At 24.4% G+C, this 17,999-nt stretch overlaps 1 pseudogene; it reads left to right on the forward strand.

The window, feature by feature from the left end:
• The first annotated feature begins 568 nt into the window (after nucleotides 1–568).
• LOC145829128 (mRNA-capping enzyme-like) lies at nucleotides 569–13,130 on the forward strand (annotated as a pseudogene).
• The last annotated feature ends 4,869 nt before the right edge of the window (nucleotides 13,131–17,999 follow it).

The raw sequence follows: 17,999 nt of genomic DNA on the forward strand, positions 1-17,999 counted from the left end.
TTTTTTTTAAAGTTAACGTTTGTATTAATTTTTGCAATTAAAAAAAAAAGCTCACTTTATTATCTGGTTTATTAAGTCTTTTGAAAAATACGAACTATTTTTATAAATATTAATTATTATAATTTATAAATGATAAATCATAAAAAAAGGGTAATGTGCTAGTATTGTTTCAACAAAACGGAATATATATATATTAAATTGTTAAAAAAAAAAAGTATGTTTAACTTCCGTCGAATAATTTCAGAAGATAGTATTTGTTTATATTATCTAACTTTTATAATTAGTATTTACTTAACATTTGAAAAAAAAACAAAACGAATATACTTAAAATATGAGTTTAACTTGCCTAATTTTTAATTTCAAATAAACCTATTTTTTAGTAATAAAAAACAACATATTTATATAGTTTGAGAAGTAGCACTTGAAGTCCAATAAATTTTACTTCAATACAAATGTTTCTATTTAAAATTAAAAAGTCATATATATATAATTTTTGGTCACATTAGCATCATCAATTTTTTTTAAATTTTAGTTTAAACGAATTTAATACATTTATTGTCAGCTAAACATGATTTTGGCTCATTGTATGATCAGTAAGTTAGTTTTTATATCAGTAAATAGCATGGAAATTACTTTTTCAATGTTAAGCACTTTTTTAGACATTTTTTTATATGTAGCTTACAAATAATCCTATGTGGTTTGAAACGCTAAAAAAATTGATTAAACTTACTTCCAATGTCCGCGCATCTAGTGCACTCTACTGTACATAATTCTACAACACTTATAAATAACTTTAGTTATTAGTTTCACGTTGTACAATATAAAGTTGCTTACGGGTAAGTAGGTATATAAGAAGAAAAAAACAATTATAGGTTATTAGTACAAGATATTCGAGTTTATTATTTAAAAGCTAAAGTAATGTTATAACTGAAAACATAAAATTGAAGATTAATAAGCGACATAGTTACTTATAAATATCATAGAATTTAAGACCACGATTCATCTTATTACATATAATATACAACAATGTATACTTATTGTAGTTGTTTCCACAAAACTTATCAAAAATAATAGTCTTACTTTGCTGACTGCCCGAAACAAAAATAAAACCCTTTTGATAAGCACTGCAAAAATTATAATTACTTTTAATATAATAGTTTAACTATATTTAACAGGTTCTTTAGAACAAACTCAGAGATTTATATTTTATAGATAATTTTAGATTTAAACTAAATTTTTTATCTACTAAATCCAAAATTAGGATAAGTTTTGGGCTGTTTATTGATTAAATCCGGTTCCAGTCTATATAAAAGACGTAGCATTCCGTGATGAGCTATTTTAATTAAATAATTGTATCTTTGTTTAAATTTTGTTTTTAAGGAATATTTACTGATTTTAAATACCTGATTTTATGAATTAAAATTGTTATTATTTATAAGCATTTATTAAAAGGACCAAAAATTCAAATATGAAATGAACTTATATTTCAAATGTTTTTGTAATTAAAAAAGAACGTCTAGTAATAATTAAATTAGTAATAAAAAAAAAAGAACTGTGAAATTTCGTAGATTTTTTCCATTAACTGATAACATTAAAATTAAAACAAAAATAACTACTTTTTAATTTTGAGTACACAATAAAAACTTGATTTTTGCTTGAAATACTAGCTTTGAAAAGACTACAAAACTTAAAACAAAGTGTCCAGTATTACGTGGTTTACAGTGAATTTGATTCTAATTTTACTGTTACATCAGAAGAATGGCAGCTTTTTAGCTATTAAGCTGCTTTAACCTTTTGTCACAGTAAAGTAGCAGTGCTGTAGAAACAACGCATTGCTGTCAAGTCCATTTATGCATGCAGAACTAATGAACTTTTTTTTTTCATTTAACGCAAAAAGTCAACAAGGTCAATATGGTTCTACAACCATAGCAACCTTAGCAGAAAATATAAAAATAGCTTGTGAAAAAATATTTTATAGTACAAACAATAGCTCAAACTTAAACCTTCATGACAGCAGATTGCTGTTAGTCATAACAGCTGTTGACCCACGATATCAACTTTACTTTTTCCTTCCTGTTTTCTAACAGGAGGTTAAAAGGCTGTTCAATTTATAAGTAAAAAAGCATAGTTGTCGCTAGACTGATCAAAATAGTCACTTTACTTTAGTACTGCCTAATAATCCTAATTAGGCAGTACTTTATGCTCTTTTTCAACTATCTACAAATAATTTTCTTTATGAATTCTAACATTTTATTTAAAGTTTTAAACAGAATTTAGTACAACTACTCACGAAAGTGAGCAACAAGGTTCGGTTAGTCAAAAGATTAAAACATAAATTAAGGTTTTTTAAGAAAGCTTAATGATGTAAATTAAAGAAGCTGAAGTCTTTATCTTGATGAAGTCTAAGCTACGTTTAGCCAAGTTTGCAAAGAAGTATCTTTCGGCACTTCTATCTTCTGTTTAATATTGAAAACTGTTATCTGAAAATATTAAACAAAAGAAAAATCAACTGCTTTGAAAGACCGGCGAAAACTTATATTTCATTATCACTTCTTTAAAAAGCTGGACTTTAGTAATTTTTTTTAGGAAATACTTAACTTTGTATATCTTAATAGTTGTTAAAAAAGTAAATATTCATCTTTTAATTCAAATTTTTGTATATAAAACTTTTACTTTAGCTTATCAGAAAATCATATTAATTAAAGTTTGTTATGTTAGTATTTTAACATTTAATTTAATTTTCTTTTATATAATACGAGGTAAAAAACTCAAGTTTAATCTTAGAAGTAGCTTGAAATCATGTCTTAAGTTATTAACTGAGATTTAGTATCCAAACACTTTTTCGTTTTGTTTTTAAGACGTTAAGTTTTCTGAATGTTAGTACAAAAAAAAAGAATAGTTGAACAATATCATTGTGTTTCTTGTTTATAAGATGTATGATTAAACATTGAACAAAAAAGGAAAGAGAAGAAAAAATTTGAATGAAATATTTTAATTTTTATTTTTGGTTTGTGCTTTCTATAAAGAACCTATTGAGTTTAATCGCTTACATGTTGAAAGTATCTTGTAATTTTGCTAAGCGGTTGAAATTATCTCGCAGCTCAGATAAAACTCTACAAACTAAGATCAACTTGTAAAAAAAAAGATGTACCTTCCTAAGCCCTTAAATAACTTTATTAGTATCTAATAACTTAAGTAATAAAAGTTCTATAGTTAATAAATGAAAATGGTGAAACAAATATAAAGTAGTTAAAAGAACAAGAAATGTTTATTTAGTTTCTTAAAAGTATATTTTTAATAGTTAGTATGTACACTTTTGAAGATTAGTTAAAAGAAGAAAGCTCTTTAGAAATATTTCTTTTTATATACTTGTTGATTTACATTGTAGAATAATACGTCTAAGTTAAAACGGTTTTAAATACAACTAATAAGTTACAAACATTTTATGTAGATTTTTTTAATTAATTTTCTATGTAACAATGCATTTTAGAAATATTTTTTGCTTTTTAGATACTATTCACCGGATAGTTTTCAATCAGAAGGTATTCTCCATAAAAAGATTGCTTGCAAAGGGTAAGTGTTAGCTTAAGTTAAGTTTATTAATTAATTGTCTTAAGTTTAATTGCATGATTTAGATTATTAAAATTACTACCATTGAAAATTATTCTGATTATTAGCTAGATAATAATTTTAAAACTTAAATGGTTGATGCTTGAGAAAAAGAATTTTCTGTAGTAAACTTTGGTACAGGAAATCAGAATTTGTTGCAATCTTTGTAGAGTATTCATTAATATATAGTTTAAGGCATTATACCTTTTATCAGTATACATTTTAACATTTAAGGCATACAAAGTACAATCTTAAATTATATATAAGTAAAGTTTTTTAAATTTCTATTAATAATTGTCGATTACTTAAATGCTTAAAATTTATTTCACACGTTTAAGGGCAGGTGCGGAAGTAAATCATTTTTTTACAATTTAATCTTAATCGTACAATTTTAACTAACCTACAAAATCCAGTTAATAAATTTGAAAAAATCAAAATAATATTTCGGTGTTATTCTGTCAAACTAAATAGTAATAGGTATATTATAAAGTTTTAAATTTAAAAGTTTTAATATTTTATAAGTTTATTAAGACAATTTTTTATTATAATACTGCAAGGAACTTTTCCTGAAATTTTGAGATATTTCTCCAAAAACGTAGCAAGAGATATTTTTAAACAGACTTTTTATTCGCTCTTTTAGTTTTTGCTTCCCATAGACAAACTATTTTATGGTCAAAATTTAATAACCTCTATCTAAAAAATATATTAAGTTTTTAACGCCTCCTGTATAACCCTACAAAATAAGGCTAAGCTGTAAACAAATATTTATCCTTAAGTTTCCCTTTAAAATCCTTAATCTAATCATATTAGAATTAAACTTGTAACTATATGAACACAAATTTTACAGTTTAAAAAATTGTAAGTTAGCTTTCTTGAACTTAATTTATTTTATTTGATTATTATTTTTTAATATTTACCTAAAGAGTTAGGTTAATATGTTATTGAGTACTTCCATCTGGTCACGTGTCTCTAAAGAACTAAAAGCTATAGATAGCATAATTTTCGACGTTAGTAAGTACTTATAAAATTGTTGTTGTACAAAAGCTTGAATAGTTTGTTAAAAATAATGAATTATTCTAAGATTTTGGTATCATTTTCAAATTTTAGACATGGTGAATGTCCAGATGCTAACACAGTGCAACTATTTAACCAAGTTGTGGATACTTTTAGAAGAAATAATCCAGGCAAAATAATAGGAGTGCATTGTACCCATGGCTTCAACAGAACAGGATTTCTTATTATATCATATTTGGTGGAAAGACTCGATTGGAGGTAGTTTATAGTGTCTAAGCTTTTTACTAAATTTTATAAAGAAACGCATACAGTCATCAATAATCCCGTAAGGTACGAACCTAATTTTAAAATGGTTCGGATAAAAAGAAAATTGATTTAAACAAAAGAAGTGAGATCAGCGTTTCTCACCATTTTTTTTTTCATATTTTACCCCTTTTCGAATATTAACACCGAATTTACCCCTTTTAAAGGGTAATTAATTAATTTATCCCTAATACACGAATTAGTGTTTTATTTTGATGAAAATAAACTATATTTTTCGATCTTTAAGCTTATTAAATTTTAAAATTTAACTTTAATTACAAATATTAACATGGGCCCTTCTTTTAAAGCTTAAAATATATACTACAACATACTTATTACAGATTAAAAGAATCGATAAAGTTTTGAGACATAAAAAATTTTGTAAAAAAATCCAGTACAACCGTAAAGAATCAAAAACTTTCAAAACCGATTTTCTCAAAATGTTTAAAATTTCCCTAAAATATTATCTACTCATTCATTTTTAGAGAAATGTAATTAAAATTTCAAAGAAATGTACTTTAATATTACAAGCAACTTTTAAAAGCAGAAATTTTCGATTAAACTTCATTATAAAATAATTATTACCAGAATTATTAAAAAATCATTTTTTTTTATTTCAATTTGTTTTTTACAAAAACAAAAAAACTTTTTATATAACAGTTTTTTATTTTTTATTTATAATTTACCTTAAAACTTAAAAAACTTGCTCAAAAACTGAAGGCTGAGTTAGATTTAAATTGAAACAGTCTACTTTTGCCCATTTAGTTTGCGCCTCACATAAAAAACCTATTAAATATGCTATCTTTGATCGCGTATGTCTTAAAATTTACTAGAATCTTCAATAAACGGTAAAAACTAACAAGTAACTTACACTAGTTATGTAAAACATGAGATTAAAATTCAAAATAAAAAATATTTTTATCTTCCCTATGACATTTAAAAAAATATATAACTTTTTATTTTGTATTCAGTGTAGAGAGTTTCATACACAAAGCACATATTAAAATCTGTTATTAAACTAATTTGTTTACGAAAAATCCGAGAAGAAATTCACTCAATTTTAAACAATGTTTTTATTTTATTAAACGGAGTTGTAAATTGAGACACGTCCTGACAATTTGTTTTATACAGTCTGGATGCAGCGTTTGAAGAGTTTTGTATGGCGAGAAAACCAGGAATATATAAAGAAGATTACATAACTGAGCTGTACGGAAAGTACTGTCCTGGTGAAGACATTTTGCCGGATCCCCCTCAGTTACCCGCGTGGCAAGCAGAGCGTGACGATGAAGACGAAGGTTCGTAAAACTTTTCAATAACTTTAAATAGTTTTGATTATAAGATGAACCAGTATTTAAATGCTTGTTTTGATGCTTATATGTAAACAATTAAAGCAATAAATACTAATCTAAACGTGTATGACTTAATTAGACGACTATTCTGATTATTAAATTATATATTGTTTTCAAGTTTTTATTTATAGTAATAAAAATTAGTTGTAGAAAACTGATTGCTGTATAAATTTACCAAGTACTTTCAGCGATTATTTTTTATATTTAAACGTATACGTAGAGATAAAATTTTATTTCCCTATTGTTTAAAAAGTACTAGTCAAAGCATTTAGTATGAAGTATATATTGGTAACTTTTAGATTTATAAATTTATAAGGTAATTGTATCCATTTTTTAATTATTCCAGTAAATTTTTCTAAGTAACACTTTTATACATAACAAGCGTTTTTTATTCAGAAGAAGAACATGATGAGCATGGTACGCAATCAAAAATTCGAAAATTTAAAGTAAGTTTAAAGTTACAGTATTTAATTTTTTTTACAATTAATTATTTTATATCCAGATCCTTTTTATTGTCTTTGGTAACCAAGTTGCTGAAAAAATGTAATAGAAATATTACTTACTATATGAAATACAGATAGTTAAGAAATCGTTCATTGATGGGATTCAGATTTCCGGTGTCGATCAAGTTACGAATTGTGATATAGTTTTTGAAGTTCAAAATACAGTGCAAAAAATGTTAAAGAACAAAAAGTTAGTTGAAATGGCTCGTAGCTATAAAGTAGCTTTTTAGATATTAATATTTAAACTTTTGTTTTGAGTGATATAAAAAATAAGTTATATGACAACTCAAATTCTGACAGCTCAAATTATTTTAAAAGTAACTAAGAGGCCTTATATAACAAACATTTTAATTTGAAAAAAAAATGCATACAGGAAAAGTTGATAAGATTATGATGGTCAAAAAGTACGAAAGAATAATAAACTAACAATAATTGAAAATTTTCATTACTTTATAAACACCTTATTCACCATAAAAAAAATCATGTAAATTTAAATGTTAACATTGAAATCGTTAACCTTTTAGTTATTAAAAAAAACATTTTCATAAGAAAGTTATATGTTTTGATTAGTCGGAATTTGAATTGTCCAAAACGAAATCATCACGATTTAATAAAACTTATACTCTTAATTAAATGCTAAAGCGCCACCTATAAAATTATGCAAACAATGAGTTGTATTTATTTTTTTAATGTGTTTTTTGTTTGGACTTAAACCTTGAGTGTTTAAATTTTTCAATTTTTTTTTTGTTCTTAAAGCATCAAAGAAAGTACATTAATACAGCTATCCTAGAATATTTCATTCGCTATATACAAGTTTGCCATAAAACTTTGATTTTTGAACAAATTTCAATGAAAACTTTGAAGCAACTTAAAATTTAAACAATTTTCCCATGTAAAATGATAAAACTTAGATCATATTAAAAAGTGTTTTTATATATATAAACATTTTCTGTTAAGAATGTAATTTAAACAACTTTTTTTTTCAGATTTTATTAAAAGATTAATATACTTATAACTTTTTTATTTAAAAATTTTTTAAAAATAGCCTAACAAAATATTTTTAATTTATTTTGATAATTTTATATAAGATTTTATGTTAATTTTATACTTTTAAGAAACTCAATTTTTTGTATGGCAACCCTGTATATGATAAACTTAAATCTTTATTTTTTGCTTAAGGTATTTAAGTTTTTAAATATGTTTTTTTATTGTTTTGTTATACGTCAAACTACTAAAAATGAAATAAAAAACTATAAAACTGTGTTTTTGATAGAAAAGGGTTTCTAGGAGCGCAACCGGTTTCTATGACAAGAAATAACTTGGAACTTCTTTCAAAAAAGCCTTACATGGTCAGTTGGAAAGCGGATGGGACGCGCTTTCTCATGCTCAGGAAAAAGACAAAGTTTACATGTTAGATCGCGATAACGCGGTTTTCAAAGTAAGATGTTTTTATTCATTTTAAAACATAAGGAATTACTTACATAGTACTTTAATTATTAGTTCAAATAAATATGTGAAAAATAAATATTCAAAGAAAAGAAGCTTAAAATTATCTTTTTAATGTCAATTTACTATTCAACATATTTTTTTTACCCTAAATTTAGTTTTAAACTAAAAATAGACACTAAAAAGTGTAATTCTAAAAACCTGGAATAAATTTAAAAATCCTTTGGATAATTTTCCAAAATAATTTGGCAACTATCTTTTATAGAATAGAGACAGTTATTTCCATATTTTTTAACGAACCTTTTTTTTATCAAACTATTTAAAAGCTATTCGATTTTTGTCATAAAATTTTCAGAACACCTACATACCATCCATCTTAATTTTAGTTATGTAGATTTTCTGATGGTTAACATAAAGGCATTATCATACTAATTCGGTCTACAGACCACAATCTTTCGGTAGAGCAAAAACTCGGGTTTAGTTCTCGTTAAAACTCGTCAGTCTGTCTTTACGGAAAAACCTGCAGTTGCCATCAACAAACGGTTTTTCATGTTTCACGATAAATTCACTGTTTGCTGTATGATAAGTGACGTCATTTTTGTACTTTTGCCTTTGTACCTTTATGTTAATTAAAGATAGTCTCTCGTCATAGGAAAGTCCAAGCGTATCCTTGTAGACTTTTGCTATCTTTTTTTAATTTGATGGTGAAAAATACTCAAAAGTACTGATAATTTTTTTTAAGATTACAGATAAGTAGTTTTTGTATTTAGAAATCTTAAACCTCTATCCATTATTATCTTTTCAACTGTTTCTTGTCAAAAAGCTGTTTGACCGATTTCTGAATTAAGTTTTTTCATAAATTTTAACATTTTTATGAATTGAAACAGTTTGTTTTCGATATTTTTAAGTATATTTTTAAAGTTTAGGCTAGACTAAAAAGTTTATATAATAAAGGTATATATTAACGCAAGAAAAACCCTTTTTTTTCATTTTTAAAATATCAATAACTAAATAAGTATGAATAAATCTAAAAATTGCAGGTAAGTAACTTGAATTTTTTTCATCGAAAGTCTGAAGGTATGAATAGTTTTCTAGAACAAACGCTTGTTGATGGAGAACTCGTTATAGATGAACATAAAGGAGTGAAAATTCCTCGTTTCTTGATATATGATATCATCAAGTTTCAGGTTTACTTACAGAAAATTTCAAATATATTAATCTTTGTTAGACTAAGAAATTAATAAAAAAAATTATGATAATTAAAAATTACTTCTAAGTTTAATAGAACTATTATTTTAGTTTTATATCAAAATTTAATCAAGTCTTTTATTTAATTGTTGAACTGAATTATTCTAAAGTTTAATTTCTGTTGATGATACTTAGTTTAAAACGAAAAATCTAGTAAGTGTATATAAATTGTTTTTTAAATAGTTTAAAAGTTACCTTTCTTTTCAGTTTTAAGAGATATAAATTCTCGTAGTTTTTTTCTTTCGATTCAAAATCTAAAGACATTATTTTAGTTATGATATGTAGCATGGTTTGTATATTTTGGTATTTTAACAAGTCAGCAAGTCTTTTAAACATTGTTTTGTGTTACAATTATAATAATGCGTAATTTGAAATTTTGGTGAAAAAAATATTTTTATTAGAAAGTTTTAGTAAAACTAAGATTTTAAGAAACAATTAGTTTTAATTGAACAGTTTAACTAACAACTGTCTATTTAAGGGTCAAGATGTTGGGCAGTGTCCGTTTGGAAGGAGAGCCTTGTGTATAGATAAAGAGTTGATTGGTCCTAGAAACAAAAAGTTCAATGATGGTAAACTTGATAAAACTTTAGAACCGTTTAGTGTGAGAAAAAAGGACTTTTGGAAGCTTAGTACAGTAAACGTACTGTTAGATAAAAAGTAAGTTGTGTTTGTACTTTAGTAAACAGATGTTTTTTATTTCTCTGATATACATATAATATATAATTTTTAATGTTTATGGCTTTTTGTTTAATTTTTGCATAAGTAATCCCCCTTTGCTCTCGATTGACGAGAAAAAAATTAAATACTATTTTTCTTCTAGTTATTACAAGCAATAAAGCTTCTAAAAACTGTTAATAAATAGGTTTTTTTTGAATTTTTTGACTTTTTAAGCCCTTTTTTAGTTTTAATATATGTTTAAATCTATATGTAATGTTTTGGTATAAACGAAAAATATCAAAACAATTTTAAAATATCATTAAATTTTACAAAGTTTTTTTAAGAATGAGTAGCTCTGTACACATTACATGTACTTATCAAATTCAATAACATGTTATTATTCTTTTTTTCAATTTATAACTTTACAGCTCAAGTTTCTGTAAAGGACTTCCTCATGAAATTGATGGGCTTATATTTCAACCTTCTGGACCTGAGGATGTAAGTTGAAAAGTATAGTTGTTAAACCTTATAGTATTCTTGAGGCTGGTTATCCTGTAAAATCAAAGAATGGCCATTTTTCTAACATTTTATAAAATTCATTTAAAGTTAGTCTGTTTTAAAATTATAATGTACAAGCGTTATGATTTGGTATTTTTTGTCGTCTTTTATGTTGATTATTGAATATTATGGAACAAATGCTTTGGAAATTGAGGCAAAGTTTTTGTGTTTTTTTCTTTTTAATAGTTAGCTAGAATAGCTCTTCTTTTATATTTCTCTACATAAAATTATATTAAGCTGCATAATTTATAAGCTGCGTAATTCACTTATAAATTATAATTATGAAACGCTAACAGAAATGAATCATTTTAGATTTTTTGTTACATGCTGCCTTCGTCTTACAAAGAAGCATTGAGATTTACAACATATGTAGTCTTTTCCGCAATGTCAGCACAAGCTAACCACCCGCTTAACCGAATTATTACAGATGCTATACCTACCCACGAGTTAAATAATGCAACGCAATATTCGTTTTTGATTGTCATTGCAAAAGTGACTACGTTTTTACATCTCAACGATGTCAGTGAGAGCAGCATGTTACAAAAAAGCTAAAGATAGTTCATCTGTAATGAAAACCAAATAAAAACAATTAAATAACTTTTTGAAGTTTTAAAAAGAGTAATGTTATATATGTTATAGTTATATATGAATTCTTTTACAAAAGTCAGTACTAAAACAAATCTTTTATAAATATTAACATTGTATGTTTTATAAATATTATGAGTTAAATCAATTTCTAGAGTTTTTAACTTAAATATTTATACAAAAATCAAAACAAGTGTGTCTTATAAAATGGATAAATTATTTTTGCTATAAACTGTTTTTAGAGTAAAACTGTGGTAAACATAATATTGAACATGACATATTTTTTTTTGCAGTTTTATAAGTCTGGTAGATGTGATGACATACTCAAATGGAAACCTGCGAGTATGAATAGCATCGACTTCCGGCTGCAGATAGGAATGCAATCCGGAACCGGACTACTACCTACACTTCAAGGGAATCTTTATGTTGGTCATTATCAGTTTCCATTCGGTCAGTTAAAAAAGGTAAGTGTTTTTATTAATCTGCCAAAAATAAAATTTAGAAATAAACTTGACAACTTAACGAAAAATTTCACTATATTAGCTTAACTAAGTATAGACATCAGAAAAGCTACAACATGTTAATAATAATAAGATAGTTAGTAGCACTTGAAAATTTCAAGTTTTTATTTTTGAGTTTTCAAAGGTTTTAAACCAAGTTATTGATAAAATTTCAATTGTTTGTTTAATATAAAGTTTTATTTTGTAGCAAGTAATATACCAATAAAAATTACTGCTTAGAATCGTTTTAAACTTAAGTGCAATAACTAGCAACTTTTTATATGATATGATACGCTAGTTGTTTTATCCTTTAAAAAAAATGTAAACATAACTTAAAATAAAACAGTGCACAAAGAAAATGCGTGAGTACGATGGAAAAATAATCGAGTGCGCATTGGACCGTAACGGATGGGCGTTCATGCGTGAAAGAACCGACAAGAATTACCCTAACTCTTTAAATACAGCAAAGAGTTTGTTTATTAATGTTAATAAAAAATAATTAAGTTTGTTAGCTTTTCATAAAATTATGCACCTTAAAATAAACAAGCAACCAAACTGGTAATGATTAAACTGAGACTAATAATGTTTTTATAGCATTTTTTGTTATACCTTGACACTCAAGAAAATTTTGTGCAAGTCTGTAGTTTTGTGAAGTTTTTTTTAGCGAGACGTATACTAATTGTAAATTTATACAGCTTTTTCAGTGCATAAATTATTTAAGATATATAACAGTGTTAACAAACATTATATCTACTAAATTAAACTGAATTGAAATTGATAAAAGAATAAATTTAAGTTTTAGAACATAAAATGACGTAATAATTCAATGAAAAATTTAACGAAATGCTTATACTGTAGAACTTTGTTGTACTAATAAAATTGATAATTTAAAATCAAACTAAAATAAATCAGCGATGAAAATATATAAAACTGCACTTTCAAAGCTGCAATTTTCTTAACAACTTTTGAATTTTATAAGTTACATCGATATAATAAATAAAAATAGAATTAAATAAAATTAATCTTAACTTGTAATATTTTTAGGTATAATGGAAAGTATAAGAAATCCAGTCACTAAAGAAATACTTTTACAACACATATTTGAAAAAAGTTTTTGGAGTAGAGGTATTTGTACTACTTTAAATATATTTTAACTATGTAAACTTTTTAAACTTGTTATATCAGAAATCTGTATAAATATCTATAACACTTTTCATTATTATAAGTTCAAAGTTTTGTGACTTTCTTTGTACAGTTAGCTTATTTTAAAAAACTAATTTTTAGAACAAAAAAGAAAGTCACAACAAGAAAAACTTATCATACCCCCAACTAAGAAAAGTAAGATGTCAAGAACCTGATAGTATTATGAAACTTGATGTTTTTTATTTTTGATAATTAGATATAGATGGCTGAGTGTTTGTCACTTGTATTTTTATAAGTAAGTTTTGATTCTTTTAAATAAAATGTGTTTGAATTTTCGAAGTCTTTGTTTTTACTGTATTGGTTCTAGTTTCACTAGTTATTTTTTGTATAAAAAAAAAGTTGAAAACTTTATCATAAATACATATTTCTTTTTTTATTTCTACGACTGTTTTTGATACTTTAGTTTATTTGCTGATACTTTTTGAAGTATGTGTATGTTAACTTATTCTCTGAAGCTGGTAATTTGCACGAATCGTTTACTTTCAAAGACCGGCGAAAAACTTTTATTTCTCCTGTACAAATTGAAGAAACAAGAAAATTCTTTTGAAGTATAACAAAGATATATTTTGCAACTTTAAAATTAATATATTTTTTAAAGTTCGTTTTATATTTTTAAACAGTTGCTTAAGTTAATTTATATATTTCTTTATTGTAATGGTAAAAGTGTAATTCAAAGTAAAACTTAAAATTTTTTATAAAAACAGTAATTCCTATTCTTTTTTAGACCTTTACTATAGTTGGTATTATTTTCAATTTATTACGGGTCCATGTTATTTTTAGTTGCACTTTGTGTTATGAATATGAACACTTACTAAAGTTTATGTTATAATTAGTTTATGTTCACAATAATAACTAACTCTTAGATTAAATTGTTTAAAACATTGTTTGTGGTTTCTTTCCTTTCAGCATTTATTAATATCAATAACTTATTATTTTGCATAACAAAAATAGAAATAATGTTGTTTGCATGGATATGAAAATATTAAAACTAAGTTCTTGTGTACCTAACTTTTTTTTGCAAGACAATTGTCTTTTTTGGTCGCTTTCAAAATGAATTATTCTTAATTAAAAACATGTTTAATTATTAACCACCTGAAAATACTGTTTAAACTTTTTTACCTAATAAAGAATATTACTATAAGTAATTATTACCTATAAACTTTAATTGTGTTTACATCACAAGCAGCTTAAGTTTTTAGGATTTAAATTATTTAAGTCGGATTCGGGTTCGGCAGGATCAAAAGTTCAACGTTTAGATTTGGATCCGGTTTCGGCCGAATCCTAATTTGAAAATAAGATTTGGGTTTGGATTCAGCCGAATCCTAATTTAAAAGTAAAACTCGGATTCGGATTCGGTCGAATCCAAATAACTTATACCTATCATTCATTATAATATTTTTCATAACAATGTTTTGTTTAAAGCTATCAAAACTGTGCTTTAACTTTTTGATCGAAGGAATAATAACTCGTATGAAATTAATACAAACTTATGTTATTGTATTGTAAAGTGGTGTTTTGCAAAGTACAAAGTTATTGTACAAACAGTTTAAAAAATTTATAAGTATTTAAATATATACTTGTTTTTGTGTTTTTGTTATAAAATAAGGATTCTGTGACATTGTTGTACTATGATGTAAAAATTTTTGAATTTATGTTTAAGTATTTTTTTGCTATTTTTTAGTTTTAATCGTAAACTTTTACTCTTAAAATTAAAAAACTGCGTTAGGTTATAAAAAAATTAATCAACATATAGAAAATAATAATTTTCGTACAAAAAAGTAATATCAAACTTAAAGTATTGACCTTTTTGTCCGGAAATGTTTATTTTTTTAGACACGCTAGTATAAATTTAAAAACAAAATTCAATAAATTACACAAACTTATAAATAAATATGACCAGTTTAGATCACTTCAATTACTTACCTAAACAATTAAAGTACTGAATTCTGCAAACTAAATATTTAAATAAATTAATAGTAGTATTTTTTTTATTATTAATAGTTTGGGTATAGCCCGCCAGTATGCAATTTTAGCCCGAGAAAGTTTTAAAACACTAGCCACTCTGAAATTTCACACAAAATCAAAACAAAGGTCGTAGGTACAATTTTCAGCAAAGCGGAAACTTTCACCAAACATTTTTGAGTTATTACAAAGAGTAAAATGCTAATAAATTGCGGCTCGAAACCAATAAAAGCCTACTGAACCCTGCTTTTTGACTTTTTCAATTTTTTTCATGTGTTAGACTAGTCTATAACCTGTCTAATTTAAATAAAATTCAACTAACTATTTATCTAAACTAAAGCTGGCTATTTTTGTAAAAAAAAAGGAAATTTGCTGAAAAATTAACAAAACTTGTAAAAGCTGCTAGATAATATTTAGGGTTTATAATGTTTAGTATATAAGAATTTTAAAGAAACTTAAATCAGAAATAAACTGCAGAAAACACTATATTATAAAAAAATATTAATTAAAATTAGATGTAGCTATGACAGCTAAAATTAACTTTTTAAACTTTTAAGCAAATAAATCGTAGTAGTAGGAACTATAAATTGACTGATTCAAGTTAATACTGCCCAGCTTAAGCTAGTAAAATATTTTTGAAAAACTCAGCTAATTTTGGGTAACCTTGAATATTTCTGAAAACCTCAGTTAAAATATTAAATAATTCAAGTGTTCAGATTAATTTTTTATCATTAAAAAAATTTGTTAATTTTAATTTTTTGTTATTATTTAGATATCTGAGATTACTTACATCCATAATCAAAGTTTAATATTAATTGTTTGATTATTTCATTTTACTAAATGCCCAGGCGAACTTAGGTTAGTTTAATATAATTTGGCTATTTTGTGCTAACTAATGTTTTTGTTTTGTTTCTTGAAGACTTGTAGTTATTGGAATTTGATAGAATAAATAATATAGAAAATAAAGACCTACATTTAACACGCAAATTGTATAAATGTTTAACAAGTTTATTGACAACTTACTTAATATTATATTTTTTATCTAGTTTTGTTTAAATTTTATAATTATCCATCATAATATGTTTAATTTAATTTTAAAATTATCTACTTACTAATTATTTTAAACTTTATATAGCACTTGATAAAAACGTTTAGTAAAGTTTTAATAAAATTGTGAATTAAAAAAAGCAATGTAGTAGTTTAATGGTATTCATATGCAAATGGTATATAAATAATAAATACCCAATTTTAAATATCTCAGAAAAGCTATTTCATTTTAAGAATAGAAGAAATAGTATAACATGATGACAAACGTAAAGAACTTACTAAGCATTATTTTGATCCTAAACTTTAAGTTTATTGGAACTAAACCTAAAACTAAAAGTAAGAAAAAAAAAAAAAGACTTTAAATAAAAGTCTGATGCTGCTGCTGCTGACAAATTATTGGAAATGTTTTACTGTTTAATTCTAGGTCAGTAATTAAATCCTTTTTTATTTACATTTAAAGTAATACTCCAATCAGAATTAAAATGCAATTATAGAATAAAGTTATTTAAACTAGTTTATATGATTTGTTGTAAATGATCTTTTTAAAAATGAAAACTTAAAAATTATATTATAGTTACTGTATTTAAACTAAAAATTTGTATAAACATTTATTAGAACAATTAAACAGGCAATTGTATTGTAGTGTAGTATTTTTAATGCAATTGTACTTTATTTAATCAATAATGGAGAGGTATTGCTTTTGTTTTAATTTGTATGATTCATTTACAAATAATAAAAAAGAAAGTTTGGTAAACCATTGTAAAAAATTTAAAACGTTTTTGGATAAACTTAGCCCGGCATTTTAATTCTTTAATCATATAAATAAGGAAGACCAGCTTTCAAAGTAAAAAAAAATTTTTAATAGTTTTGATATATGAAATTTTGATTTGTATTAGTATTTTGGTAAGGTTTTAAATTGTTTCAAATTGCTTTTAACTTCTTGCAGTAGTTTATAATAAACTATTTACAACTTTAGTGAGTTTTTGTTAATTTTTTTTTAAATGCTTTAACTTAAATCTGTCATTTCTACATTTTTTATAAAAAAGGATTATGGTTAAAATAAAGTAAATAAATACTAAAACAATTATAAAAATAATATATTGTTCACAAAAATACAGTTACGGCTGTAATGTACAAAAACTTATGATAAGTTTTTGTATTATATAACAGTATATAAATGATGAAAAATGCTTTGAATTTATTTTTTTTACGTTCGGATAAAAACATTTTTCTTAGATTATAAAAAATAATACTCTTATTAACCATAAACGCTCGTATCAACTTAAAATGTCATGCTCTAATAAGTGTTGCGATTTTTTATAGAAATCTAATATAATTAGTTAATAGTAAGGGTTCATTAAAACTGCAGAAAATTTAATTAACAGATAACTTTTCACATTTTTGGCTTTTTGTAAAGCAAAAACTGTTAGTTTATATTTTTACTATCAAACGATTAGCTTGGAACTTTAAATATTTATACCACTAGTATTAATTGAGATTGTATTTAGTTATTTAACATGGTTGCTATATTTTAACATGGTTGCTACATACTCAAAACAGTTCAGAATATCTCAGGGTAACTCAGAAAGTTATATTTTTAAACTCAGGATGACTTAAATTAGTTTGGTTTTTCATCAAAAACCTACATTAGTTTTAGAATTTTCTAATCAGTAAGTTTTTTAAATTTAGAGTGAGATTTAGTTGTCCTAACTTCTATACTTTGAAATTCTACAGCTAAAGCTGTGTAAAATTTGGTTTATTAAGACAGTTTAATGTTCAGAATTTCATCAGAATAATCAAAAAACTAATAAAATAAAAATAAATTAGATTAATATCCTATATTATAATAAAATTAGTTCCACTTAGTGTTTTTATTTAAATATATAATTGTATTAATAGTTAAGGTTTATATTTGACTAGTATTAACAGCAAAGTTATTAAAACTTAATTGATTATAATTTTTTATACATATTTACACATATAAAGAATTACAAAATATTTTTTGTTTGTTTATA

Source organism: Thalia democratica, chromosome 2 (genome assembly GCF_965202585.1).
Source record: "Thalia democratica chromosome 2, ktThaDemo2.hap1.1, whole genome shotgun sequence".
In the NCBI taxonomy this organism is placed as follows: domain Eukaryota; kingdom Metazoa; phylum Chordata; class Thaliacea; order Salpida; family Salpidae; genus Thalia; species Thalia democratica.